Below are 13,290 nucleotides of genomic sequence, written 5' to 3' on the forward strand. Positions count from 1 at the left end.
AGTCACCCCAAGAGCTCCCCTGCTCCCGGGAAGCTGCAGCTCCTCGCCACTCTTGCCACGCGGCTTTCAGGCGGGAAAGAAGAGCATCTATGCAGCAAAGCTCCAGTTTCTGCTGGGAACCAGTAACTGAAGTCCCACTCAGCTGTGACTCACTGCTCAGTGTACTACATATTGTGTATTCAAGCTTAACTTGGAAAACAAGCTGCTCTTTGCCCCCAGAGAGTGCAGAGCCTGGGCAAGGGGCACTGCAGCCCAGCCAGCAGGCACTGAACAAGCAGCACTGTTGACAGGCCAAGACACTGATGAGGCCTTGATCAGAAATCTGCAGCATCAACTTAGACACCATTATATTAAAAAAAGAAAAGGCTCTGTTGGACCTGACTTTTTGTCATAATTATTTTTCTTTGTCATAATAATTGTTCTGTACAGATGACTTAAATAAGGAAAAGCCTACTGAGAAGAGTGGCACCATGAGCACATTCCAGTAGAAACTTCCCTTTTAGATCACAGCTAATTAGTTGTAATTGCACTTTTGGCCGTCTCAGCTAAGCAGGTTTCAATACATTTATTGATGCTAACACTGATTTCTGGATGGAGACACATTTCAATCAGAGCATCATATGTGACTATGAGAATTTTACAACAAGAATTCACTAACCTTTACCAGCTGAAGTTCTGATCCCACCAAGAAGCAATGACATTTCCTTGTCAAGATATATTTTTCATACTATGTCACCACCTGACATTTATTACACGTTATCTTTTAATGCTTACTACTTATGGTCTTTTCATTATTTTGTCCAGGGCAGTAACTGGTCCAACTGACTTACATTTGCATGCTTTTGTGAAAAAAAATGTGCTTTTTTTCCAGTCCTTAAACACTTCTCTGAGGCTTTTAGATCTGCCATGAAATCAGTATGAATAGTTTAACAGTCTATGCCTTGAACAGTCTGGGGTGGATCGGATGAGGTCCTGCAAACACCAACCTGTTCAAAACTTTAAAGTATGTTGCTATTAAATACTCTTTTGGGGCCAAAGCTACATTAGCTAAATTGTATCAAGACAGTGATATTGGAGTATTGTTGTGAATCCCCGTATCTTCAAAGCTGGTAAAGCTTGGCATTGGACAAAGAGAGTAATAACATATCCAGCTCCGTAAATGAAACAAAACCAACAAAATTTATTTGTTCCTAAAGGATCCATCTGTTCTGTGAAGCAAGTGTAGCCCACACCATCCTGTCAAGTGCTGACCCCTCAGCCATGCAATCATGGGGCCTAAAAACCACCCCTGCTGTGTAAATGAATTTTATACTCCGTAATTTATCCCAACGTAACTCTCTCAGATGCAACATTGGTGTTTCAAGGACTCAAAAGGAATGGTGAAGGATGAAGAAACACCTAACAACGTATTATTATTATCTAAAAAAGCTCTTTGCTGCAGTTCAGACTCACCATTTTCTAATGCAACACCAGACTGTCCTCAGGAGCGAGGACAAGGCTAAGAGCATATGATGCAGGGCAGAGCAAAGGAGGGCACGTGGTCACCAGCACTTGCCAGTCACCACAATAGCTGGGATTTATAGAGTCTTGAGGCCTGGGATGGGGAAGTGCATGGGTCATACTCTTCCTGCTTGCCATTTATCATGAAAGAAATCCAGACTGATTCTAGTGGCTACAATATAATTATGTTGGGAGTTTTGTCCCTGTAAGTAAAACTTGAATTTAGTCATTGAGAGGTAAAATCCCCTCTATCTTCTCAACTGTCACTCAAAACATGGCTAGCTGACAGAAAGACAACATTCAGCTCATCACTTGTCATCTTATGGACTTGAAGTCCTCGGCAAGGAAAGGAACAAATGTGATTTTCCCTCAGTAACTTTGGTGCTCTTTTATGCCCTTGAAGTCAGAGCTCAGTTTGAATTAGTTTAATATTTTTAGTCTACAATGTCATGTCTGCACATTGTGCAGCCCAGGCTAATTATTTTACAAGTCCTGCTGACATGAAACAGGATGAATATGCTTTTATTACATGCTTCTGTCATATCTAGACATGAAGAGATGGGTTGTGAGCTGCAACTTCAAGCCTTGCTGAGTCTCTCAGAAAGCTGAAGGCTTCCTGAATCAGATTCATAGAATACCTTAGGTTGGAAGGGAACTTACAGAACATCTAATCCAACCTCCTTGCCATTCAAACCTTTTTTTTTTTTCTCCTTGCTTGTAATCAGAGCTGGTGTCACTGCCACTGATGGCAGCGCATGCACACAAGCAGGCAGAGAAGTATTGGTACTTCCTTTAAAACATTCTCCAGCAAACACACACCATAAAATCTTCTTGTGGTCTGCTACAGTGATTCCCAAACTGAAGCACAGCAAAGGACAACCTCCAGAACTATGGTGGCTATCCATGAAATATGGAGAGGTACTTGAGGCCAGATCCAAGCCTCTGGGGACTTGCTGAACTCAGGAAAAGGTCCACATTTGGTAGCACTTTTCACTTTTTCATTTCAGTAGTGAGAAAAAAGAAGAGTGGAGATAAGTGAAAGCTAAAAATAACACAGTCTTGTCCTAGTACCATTTTTCCTTGTGAGTAGTTCCTGCAAATGCTGGAGGGAAGTTATGTGACCCTGAATAAGAAAGGAGGCAAGTGTCACACCAGCATACGGAGCCCTTAAGAGTCCCTTGCTCTTTAGTTATAGTATGTGCTAAGGAAAAAAAAAAAAGAAAAAAAAACTTGAGCAAACCTGGAGTACTACAGTCCACCAGCTCTTGCTGAGGCAAAATACCAAGTTTATATCTGTTTATATCCCTTAGTTCATCTGAGAAGCAAGACGGGTCCAAAACCGCCCAGCACAGGGCAGGGCAGAGCACCAGTTCCCACTCGGCACAGCTTTGCTGATGTCAGTTTACATCAGCTTGGAGCAACTGTTTCAACAGACCCGTGTGTACGTGGCAGAAGTGTCAGAATATTATTCTCCCCTAACCTAGTTCTGTTGGCTTTCACTATTGCCCTCTTGATTTCATTGAATTCATAGCATTAGGACAACTCGTCAGCCGAGTGGAAAAACTCTCACATTTTCCACAGCCCAGCACTGAAGCATCTTTCCACAGGAAAAGAAGGAAAACGTTATCCCAAGCTCACACTTCATATTCCCCCACTGTCTTTAGAGAGGGAATTCCTCAGTAGATCTGCAAATAGGTGAATGCTCCCATTTCCTCACAAGCACTGAATTTCAAAAGAAACAGTACTGAGAAAAAACTGACTACATAAACATAGACCAAGTGCTTCCTTTCTCTCCATCAGTTGATTTCTTCCACATCTTGGGAATATGGGGCACACTGTAAAGGGCGAGCTGTTAAAGGAGCAAATGGAGACCTGAGCTCCATGACTATCACTGACAGAATTATGGCTGTAATCCCAGGCACCACTTTGAAATCTAGCCCTAATTAGTGGCAGTGCTTCAGCCACAACCCTCACTCTGTTAACAGAATTATCCAGCTCTTGAATGCAATATATTCCACTTATCCTGTTAGCTCGCTAAGCCACTGTGCTGGCACGGTGGTGTTTCTGTGTCAGGTGCCTCCAAGCAGCAGCTGGTTCCTGCAGCAGCAGCGTAACTCCCCGCCGGGCTCCTGCAGCCAGCCCCCACCCCTGCAGGGCTGCGACCCCACACGCAGAGGCTGCCCCCTGTGCCAGGGTCAGCCCCGCTCTGCCTGGCTAGTAAATCACCTTCTCAACACCGTTCCCTCACCAGGGGGAGAATTTGCCTTTTGTGGGCATGTGGCAATTGCTCTTTGTCTGCTGAAAGCTCCTTTTGCCTCGTCTTGCAGCAATGTTCATTGATAACTTCATTTATTCCAAGAAGACAGAAGTTTTTAATTTAAAAAAACCTCTCGCCTAGAAATCCTTAAAAAAGGTAGTGAGGAAGTGAGTAAACTTTTTTTTTTCCCCCATTGAAAAGGTTATGAATTCTTTCAGCAGATTCTAGGTCACAAACCCCAGCAGCCAAAATTATCAGAAAAAATTGCTGTTTAGTATCATCAGTGTAGTCCTCTAGAAGGCAACTATCAACAAGGCTAATGACAAGAGGACATTCAGTGTCAGTATATACTCAGTGTGTGAGGTTGCTATGTTGACACAAAGGTATTGCATATTCCCCAACCTGCCTGTGAGGGTAGAAGGCTACTTCAGAATAACCTGAAGCTAGAATAGGGATGTTAAGAACAGCTACTTCTGATTAAAAAAGAAAAAACTGAGGACTGCGACAACAAATCGGTTTCTCCCACAGAGTCCAATATCTTTTGCTTTCAAAACTCTATTAGATTCAGCTTTTACTTGCTTCAACAGTTCTGCCTAATAAACTTTAGCTATCCTTTGGCAGCAAAGGAAAAGCTTTGATTAGAGACTCTGATCTTCAATCATTCTTTGAAACTTCATTTAAATAAACTCTTGGATTTTCAGAAACTCAAACACCACCAAGCATGCACATGGAGGCTTTGGGTTGTGTTTCCTGGGTCGATGGTTGGACTACAAGTAAGAAACAGCCCATTTTTTCTTTCAATGTAGCAAACTTTCTGCAGCATACCTCACCAGCTGCTCACTCGCTGGCTCTGAGGCTGCACGCTATTTGATGCCAGTGATCCTTTGAGCACTGACAAGTCTCTCAGCACGTTTAAAGTGGTCCAAAGGATAACAGTAGCTCACAGACCCAATGTGTAAAACAAACTCTGGTCAAGATAGGAGGGAAAAAGGCTCCTTCCAATTGCTAAATAGTTTGTGCTTCCCAGAATCACCATCATCCAGAAAAAAGCCTCTAAGAAAATCTGGGTTTATGATCAGATTGACATTAGGCAGATGCCTAATGCAGGACAGGATTGGCCCTGTGAACCTGACAGGTCTGTACACAGAGTATTAGTGTGCTTAAGCGCTCTGACAGGCAGAACTGCTTGTAAATATTATCCTCTCAGAAACAGCTATGCAAGACCCTACAACCCACTGAAACAGCTGGGAGGTTTGCCACTGAAAAGGTGAGAGAGGCCCACGGGGCACTGTTCTGATTCTGTAAGTCCGCAAAAAATCTGCCCCTGTAGACTCCAAATTCAGACTTCTCAAGAAAACACTTTGTATAGAGGACTAAAAAAGTGATGCTAACACATTTTCTCTTTGCACTATGAAATGCTGAGGGGGATCAAAGTGTAGGGTATTGATAGGGGAAATCAGCTCTGACATCCACAATGCCTTTGGAAGGCAGGAGTTGCATGAGGCAGCAGTTTGTACTTCCAGGCAGCCTCCAGCTGAGCTCCAGATACTCCTCACTCTCCTAATGTAGCTTGGCTGGGACAAGCACGTAGGTAAGTGATGCTCACAAGCGTAAGAGACAAGCACATCCTTCAGCTCCGCGGTATCTGGAGAACAGCTCAATGCATTAGTCTTGCTGTCAAAGTGTCTGGACAAGGGAACAGAGTCAATGACCCTTTACGCCATAAAAGCAGCAGCAAGGCAGTGAACAATGCCCATTCTTCTACATGAATGCCCCAAGAATCAGTTCACTATGACTGCCACTGTTTCTAGAAGTGAGTTACAGACCCTTTGTTTTCAGCCTTGGATCCTACTTTTACAGAAATGAGGCAAATGTTGAGATTTACAGTCTGTTTTTAAAAGTAGAGAAATATCTCTGCTACTTCAACTGTCCCTTGATCTTGCTGAATTACTAATAAACCATTTCACTCCACAGAGCATTCTAGTTATGATGGCACAGAAAGGCTAAAGCTGAGAAGAATATATTTTTTTTTTCTTTTACAGCATCTACAGTTAGTTACTGCAACCTCATTCACACTCAGTGTTTTTCCTCTTTATCTTTAGTAAGATCCATCAGATCTGGCAGAAACTGCTTATTGTATCTCAATAAACCCATGGGGTTGTTTGTTTGTGTGGTTGGTGTTGGTTTTTTTTTATTATTTTATTTTTTTGAAATTGCCTTTGTTTTCCTATTTGTCTACTGCTGGCTACAGCACTCACTGTTTTGTTTTTCATAGGCTGCTGCTTTCTATAGCAATGGGCTTTAAAAAGTCAACAGTCTTCTCCAGTGAAGTGGGCTTGTGGGAATACTGGCTGTAATCAAACTGCCATAGAATAACCAATGTTGGAAGAGATCTCCTGAAGTCATCTGACCATTCAGTCAAAGCAGGAACAACTTAGAGCTCCGTTCAGTTCAGCTTTGAGTATCTCCAAGGATGGAGATCCCACAAGCTTTCTGGGCAACCTGTTCTCATGTTTGATTATTGTCTTGAGAAAATAAAAACATTCCTGAGGTCTAATCAGAATGTCCCTTGCTGCATCTTGTGTCTGTGGTCTGCTGTCCTTTCTTCATGCACCGTGAGCAGAGCCTGCCTCCTCCTTCCCCACTATCTCCCATTAGGTCGTTATAGGCATCAGTAACATCCCACCTGAGACTTCTCTCAAGACTGACAAATCCAGCTCTACCTCTGCTTCTTCTCGTAGGTAGTATCAATGACCAATCTGAAGCATTAAGAAAACAGAGGCCAGGCTCCTCCTGAAAATGACTGTGGGGTGTCAGAGAAAACCTGAGGTACGACAAAGACTTCTGGGGAGATGCAGCATTTATGAAATCTGATCTCCAATAGCAGCCAAGTTCACTACAGCAATTTGGTCATTGTAGAAATGCCCGTGAAGGATTTGGCCTGCTGCATATTGGATGCAAAAGATTGCTGAACATAAAATCATTAAATATGACAGAAGGGGAAAGGAATGTCAACTAAATGCAAGAGTGCTGTCACTGCAGAGAAATCATTAACTACAGTGAGTATCATGATATAATTCTTTTAGATCTTAATAAATAAATCACTTCCTATCAGCAACAGAGGTGTTTTCTGTTGCCTGTGTCAATTTTGATGTAACACGGTGCAGAATTAATCTGAAACACTTCAGTCAACCCTGTGAAATTGTTCTGTGGAACAGAGCAAGGCAATGCAGAGGTTCATACCCCATGTTACTCACACCACCCACATCACCCTCAACCAGTACTTATATGGAAGAGAAGGGGCTCCCATCCCCACACAAACTCCATGTCCCTTGCTCCCCAGACTGCTCCCCTTGCCAAATATGCTTGCATGAAAGTAGGTGTCTTCTGCAGAAAACTTCTCCCCCTCATCCCCTCCAGGAACATTCCTGCCCTCTGCCAGGTGAACAGTTGACCCCTTCCTCCCCTCCCTGCGCAGCCCCCTCGCTCACTTGTCTGCAGCTGTGTGAGTGATGATGGGCAAGGAGAGGAGAGCAGAGCTGGGCTGTGCTGCTGCACTGCCGGAGCTGGAAGCCACGGTGAGCCGAGGCCAGTGCTCCACCCCAAGAATGCCCTTCTAGCAGCAGCTCCCACTCTACTCTTCTCTTCCCTGCAGCAGCAGAAACAAAACTTTCTTGGTAAGTGTCCAAAGCTTTGGGCTACATGGAAGCAAGTCTGATTGAAGCCAACTCCCTGGACCGTGCTCCTTTAACCAGCTGGCAAGAGAAGAACAAGAGATGCAGCTCTTCCCTTCCCATCACGGTGCAGGCTGTGCTGCCAGTCTACAGCGAGGCACGACGAATGACTGCTGGACATGGAAGTCTTTTTTGACCCTTCTGAAAGTGGTAAGAGTTTGGCCACTGACTTTGTGGCATTAGTATTTTATTCTCTTATGCTGCTGCAGCATTATGTACCTCTAAAATGCAGGACTCTGAAGCAGCCTATGCTGACCCCTTGCCAATGCTGCTTCACTCTCAGTAGAAAGTGAGGATGTCACCAGACAGACTTGGCACTTTCCCCCTTCGTTCCTCACCCTCAAAGGCACGACTGATAAATAGATATGCAAACCTCTGTGGTAGCAGCTCCAAAGAGCATAAAGACTCACAGGGTGTACAATGTAGGGAGGCAGCTGCAAAACCAGTGGACCTGTAAGCTGAGCCTCAGGTGTGGCCACAGCTCAACCCTCACCATAAAGCAGGAGATGTCTCACATGCCTGGGTCTGCCTGGCAGCGTTGAGCACCCCACTTTGAGGCTCACACAGTGGCCACTATCAGCCAGCTCTCCGAGAGGCAGCCAAGTCATCCCAAAGGCTGGTGGGGGCCAGGGCCCAGCATGCTTTTCAGGCAGCATGGACCTCCTAATCAAGAGGCCCTTCAGAACTGTGAAAGGAAGCAGCCAAAAAAATATGAAAGAAGTTAACTAGAAAATAGAAGAAAAAGTGGAAGACAAAAAGGAGAAAAGAGAAAATACAAGCCTCTACAGAAGAGCAGAAAACAAATAAAAGAGTAGAGGAGAATGCTATAAGAAAAGCAAGCAATTAATTTCTTAAATTCTAGCCTTCCACATCCTAAAAAACTCCCTTTCACCTTTTCAGACACATCTCCAAAAACCCAAACACTAGAAAAAAAACAAGCCAACCCCTCAACAATAATCAGTACAGCTTTGTTCAAACTCAAACCTGATGGCAGCAGCTTTCATACCTGCCTGCTGGCCAAGATAGCTTAGATCCTTTTAGGAAAAATGAGACAAATAAATAGGCTGCTAGTAAAAACAGAGTTACTTGACAATTAGTGGCACATCCAGACTTTTCCAGTATTAGATTTAACTCTTCCCATATAGCTGCATCAGCTCTATGGTAACAGATGGTGGTTGCCCTCAAACAGTCCACCTCTGGAATCACAGTCCTAGTACAGTTCTAGTCTGCTAGACAGGAGGTCATAAACGTGTTGGTAGCTGAAATATAGTCCATTCTGCATTTTGTGAAGTAAACTTTAACAATTGCCCAGGGTGAGTTAGGCAGTATGAGCAATGCTGGTGGCCCTTTGCTATGAATATCAACATATGGTGTAATTAATGTGGTTTATACTTATGTTCACCATAAGGCTCCACTGCGTTGCCATAAGGGCAAAAAGGGCCTCAGTGCAAATAAAAATCAGACCCAAAAGGGAACTGTGTAAGAACAACTTGGTTGCTTTCCATCAGACTTCACAGATGTAAGAATTTAAGCCTGCTTTTAAACTGGAGATATTAAGTGGGGAGGAGCTGCATGCTTTCAGTATGGATGGAAATGTACTTGGTTAAGAACTCTGCTAGCTAGCTGGGAAAAAAAAAAAACAACTACACAGATATTTAATGGAAGTGGAAAAATGTTTCTCAAGAGATTCAAGGATTAAAAATGAACAAAGATTCTATTAAAGAAATATTCTTATGCACATCTGCTGATATGTAACATAGTGACCTACATGGATTTCCCCACTTGAACCTCTTCTGTTCTTAATCTTTCATACAAGTAATAATTATAGCAAAAATGATTCAGAAAAGTATGCAATATTATATAACTATTTCATCAGCAAAACTACATGAAGGGAACACGATTATCCTGTCGAGCTCCTAGAAACCAGGAAATGTAAACCTAAAAGATAACTGTGAAGCATTAAGTCTGCCTCTTGATGAATAGAAATTGTAATGCTGCTTTCTTTTTTTAGCTGTCTCTGATCACAACCTTTTCCCAATGTAACTTTATAGATACATTTTTGGATCACCTGGGTTTTGTGAGAAGCTAAGTACAGGAAATTCAAGACATTCAAAACTCAGAGAAAACAAACCTAAAAGCTGAATCATCAGCAATAAAAAAAAAAAAAAAAAAAAGCATACAACTCAAAAGGAGGAGTAGAAAACATGAGAAGCAAAAAAAAAAAAAGCAGCTAGGTGGAAAGGATGACATGATCATGACAGGGCTTGCAAGCATGTGCAAATGGACATAGGCAAGAACATTCCTGCACACCATACTCAAAGTCAGACACCTGCAGGCACTGATGTGTGCTGGGTTGAGGAAAACCTTTTATCTTTCAGTCACCACCTGCTCTTTTCCTTCACCCATTTAGGGTATTTCCACTGCAACAGCCTGTGAGTTATGCCACAAACATTCAGAATGACCTACACATCCACAGGTTCTAAATGTGTGCAAGTTCACCTCGCAGTCAGCTCCGCAGTGACGTGCCTTATTTTATATAGGTTACCTGAGGGGATGGTTATTTCTGGACAGATTTTAAGTACAGGTTATTCCAATAAAGGGTCAAGCATCATGGAATTACAATACTGTTCTTCTTTCCCCAAGAGAGCACTGGCTACAGGAAAGTCCTTGGTTACTGAAATCCAACCAGGTCTGAAGTCGATGGCATCTATCAGCTCCAGCAGAGAGGAAACTTCCTTACAGGATTGCACACAGGCAGGTGCAGTGCAGGCTCCACATCTGGCTTTGACAAGATTATGAGCTCTTCCTTTCCCTCTGCATGTCTGGCTGTTTGTCTGGCTGCTGCTCCGAGGTGAAGAAATCCTCCCAGTGCTTGTCACAGGCACATTAGGGAATGCTAGCTGCTGACACTGGCTGAAAGGTGCTGAGTGAGAGACTGCTCAGCTTACGCGCATCCCCTTGCTCCCATTCAGAAACGGGTACGAGCAAGATGGATCTCACGCAGACACGAGAAGAAGACTTACACCCATCTCCCTGTTCTCCTCCCAGGGTGACAGCTTTCCAGCTGGCCCCAGGGAACCAGCACCCTTTGTCTCAGGAATGGGTGGTCTCCTTATAATCTGTACACCTACACAGGAATTTCTCAGTCTTCTCAACTATGCATCAAAGCTTTGCAAAATCAAACTTTGCATTTGCACAGCAAATTCACCACTGATCTGTTTGCTTCATTTCTCACCTGTGTCTCCTAAACATTTCCCTCACACCTGTAAACCTGCAGGCAAAGCTCTGACTGCAACTAAGAGCACAGGGCAGCTTGGTCAACGCATGAAGAGACCACATACAGAGACCCCAGGTAACTCTCCATGCTCTTTGCTGAAAAGCCACTAAACTTCACTCAACTCTGGTAAGTTATTTGCATTGCACTCCAAAGCTGCTGCCCTAAGCATCTTGCCTTGTAGCAAAACAAGTAATTTAAAATGGCCAGGCAAAGAAAGACAACATAAATGGCAAGCAAGTTGTATCTAGCCCATATTTGTGCAACAGTCCACCCAGACTTAGAGGGAAAGACCCACTGAATAGGCAGGAAGATCTCTGGTACTTCAGTGGCTCTGGTTTTCAGACTACCATGACCTACACCAATAGACTTAAAAACTGTAGCCACATTTAAGGCATCTCTCCCTGAAGAGTAAGCTTCCTTTTCCCTTTTCCCTTGGCAGCGTGTCTGAGATCCAGCAGCAGATACTGTTAACCAAAACACCAAATTCAAGAAATAAGATGAGCACCTGACATCCTAACGTTTTGTTTTAGAAATCACTGATGTCTTGCAAACATCACAGATGTTTAAAAAATAAACCCCTAAGCTGATAAGTCTGCTGTATTTATCAAGTTTTCCTGATGTCCTATTTTCATATCATCACTGAGCTATCACAAGAGTTTTACAGAACAAGTTCCTTCACTTCCCCAGCTCCATCTGCTTATTTTATCTTGTTCATTATAAGCTCTTAGAGACTTACTTGGGATTTTATTCATTGCTTTGAATAAGCAGTAAGTTAATGTTATTCCCTGTACACCTTTTAAAATTTACTCAGTTTCTATTGAAAGTTTATCCACAGAAACAGTAGTGTCTCAGCTAATATTTGCAGTCCTCCCTCAACATGAGTCATTTCTTCTTCATTCTAATCTAATGACCACACCTTAGTATGCTGTGGTCATACTGGACCTACTATCCTGGATGGACAGGTCAGTCAGAAAACTGGCCACTGAACTCCTCTGCGTGGCTAATACTTGCTCATAAGTCCTCTGCTTTGTCTCACCAGCTAACAGGAATTAACAGCAGATTAAACACTACGCCAACAACTTTCATTTGGAGTTTCTAACTCTTTCAGAAAACCCTCTTTATGCCTCAGCAGGCAGTACTGCAGACATATCCAATTTGGCCTAGAGGATTTCATGCCACTGCAGGAGTCTTGTAGCTTTCATGGCCCTGGGAGCTGCATACTGGAGAGGATTCACCCTGGCAAAATTCCTGTTTGTTTTGTTTTGTTTTTCTGATTGAAAAGTGCTTTTTAAAATCAAGACTGTGCCAAGTATAAACGGTGCTTTCCCTTAGTTAAATACACACACAAAATGGCTAGCACACAACGTTCTTTTCTTTTAACCCTTTAGCAGGCCTCTAGAGCACCCAGTGAGACTTGGGTCAACATGTACAAAACTGGCCGTAACAAACTGATAAATAAGGGTGGAAATAATCTATTTTGTAAAGCAACATCAAGGCAAGTACTTCTGTAACTTCTGAACCAATACTTGCTGGAAAGGCTGATAAGAAGCCTAAACTACCTCCAGTAATTTATCTGATGTTCACCCACAGATTCATGCCCTATCACAGCAGGTAACTCCTAGAAGGGAGAAGCAGGAGGTGCTTCATTCGGAAGTTTATCAACTTCACCTCTGAAGTGCACTCCAGAGGTTTAAATCATTCCTTCTTCCTTCAACAAAATCAAATTATCAGCTCTCAGGCCCACTGCCTAATTCAGGAACTGCTCCATATTTCAGTAACCCGACCAGGCGCAGGAAGAAGCGTGTAAGAATGTAAAAGGCCCAAGCACAGATGATTGTACCAGTGCAGTGTGCTGAACAGTCACTGATCTTTCCATAATTTACTAAACTACAGAAGGGAGTAATATGTGCAGACTATTAGTATGGCTATTATGTGACCATAACAAGAGATATTCAGAAAGCAAGTGGCTGGGAAATACCAGACACGTATTGAACCCATTAACAAATAAATGGCTCGTGTAATGATCTTCTTGGTGTTGCTGAAATAAAATCACTCCAGTTCCCATCTGTCAAGCTTTTTATTTCTTCTCTTCAACTCCATGCTGCACTGCGAGTCTGCTAATTAAATCACTCTAAATCTAGATTTAGAAGTCCATACTGGATCAGATGCCCAATAAGGTGAAATTTGACCCAAGAGTTTTCTTTGAAATAACATGTGCAAAGAAACCAGAGCAAGATGGAGAAGCCAAAAATCAGTGTAATTGATCTGAAAAGTGAAGAGTAGGGTGTAGTCAGTGATACCTAGGCATGGCTCAGCAGGTCCACAATTAGCACTACTTAATAAGAGTCCACGAGAGGGTAAGAAGTTGACAGCACTTTAATGGGATGTGCAACTGGTGGCCTTAACCCTACTTTCTGTTCTGTCCCTACTCTGCTTTTCTGACAGCACAACTGCACATTCAGGCTAGTACAGCAGGAAAAAGTCTGATGGATGAACACGTAAAGAACTGTTTTGCTTCAAAA

The 13,290-nt window shown here is 43.0% G+C and overlaps 1 protein-coding gene across 1 annotated transcript in view; it reads right to left on the bottom strand.

Annotated features, from left to right (window-relative positions):
• Positions 1–13,290, bottom strand: part of HECW1 (HECT, C2 and WW domain containing E3 ubiquitin protein ligase 1) — a 129,373-nt gene that overhangs the window by 98,554 nt on the left and 17,529 nt on the right. The window lies entirely within an intron of this gene.

The sequence above is a fragment of the Merops nubicus genome, unplaced genomic scaffold (assembly GCF_000691845.1).
Source record: "Merops nubicus isolate BGI_N331 unplaced genomic scaffold, ASM69184v1 scaffold18785, whole genome shotgun sequence".
Classification (NCBI taxonomy): domain Eukaryota; kingdom Metazoa; phylum Chordata; class Aves; order Coraciiformes; family Meropidae; genus Merops; species Merops nubicus.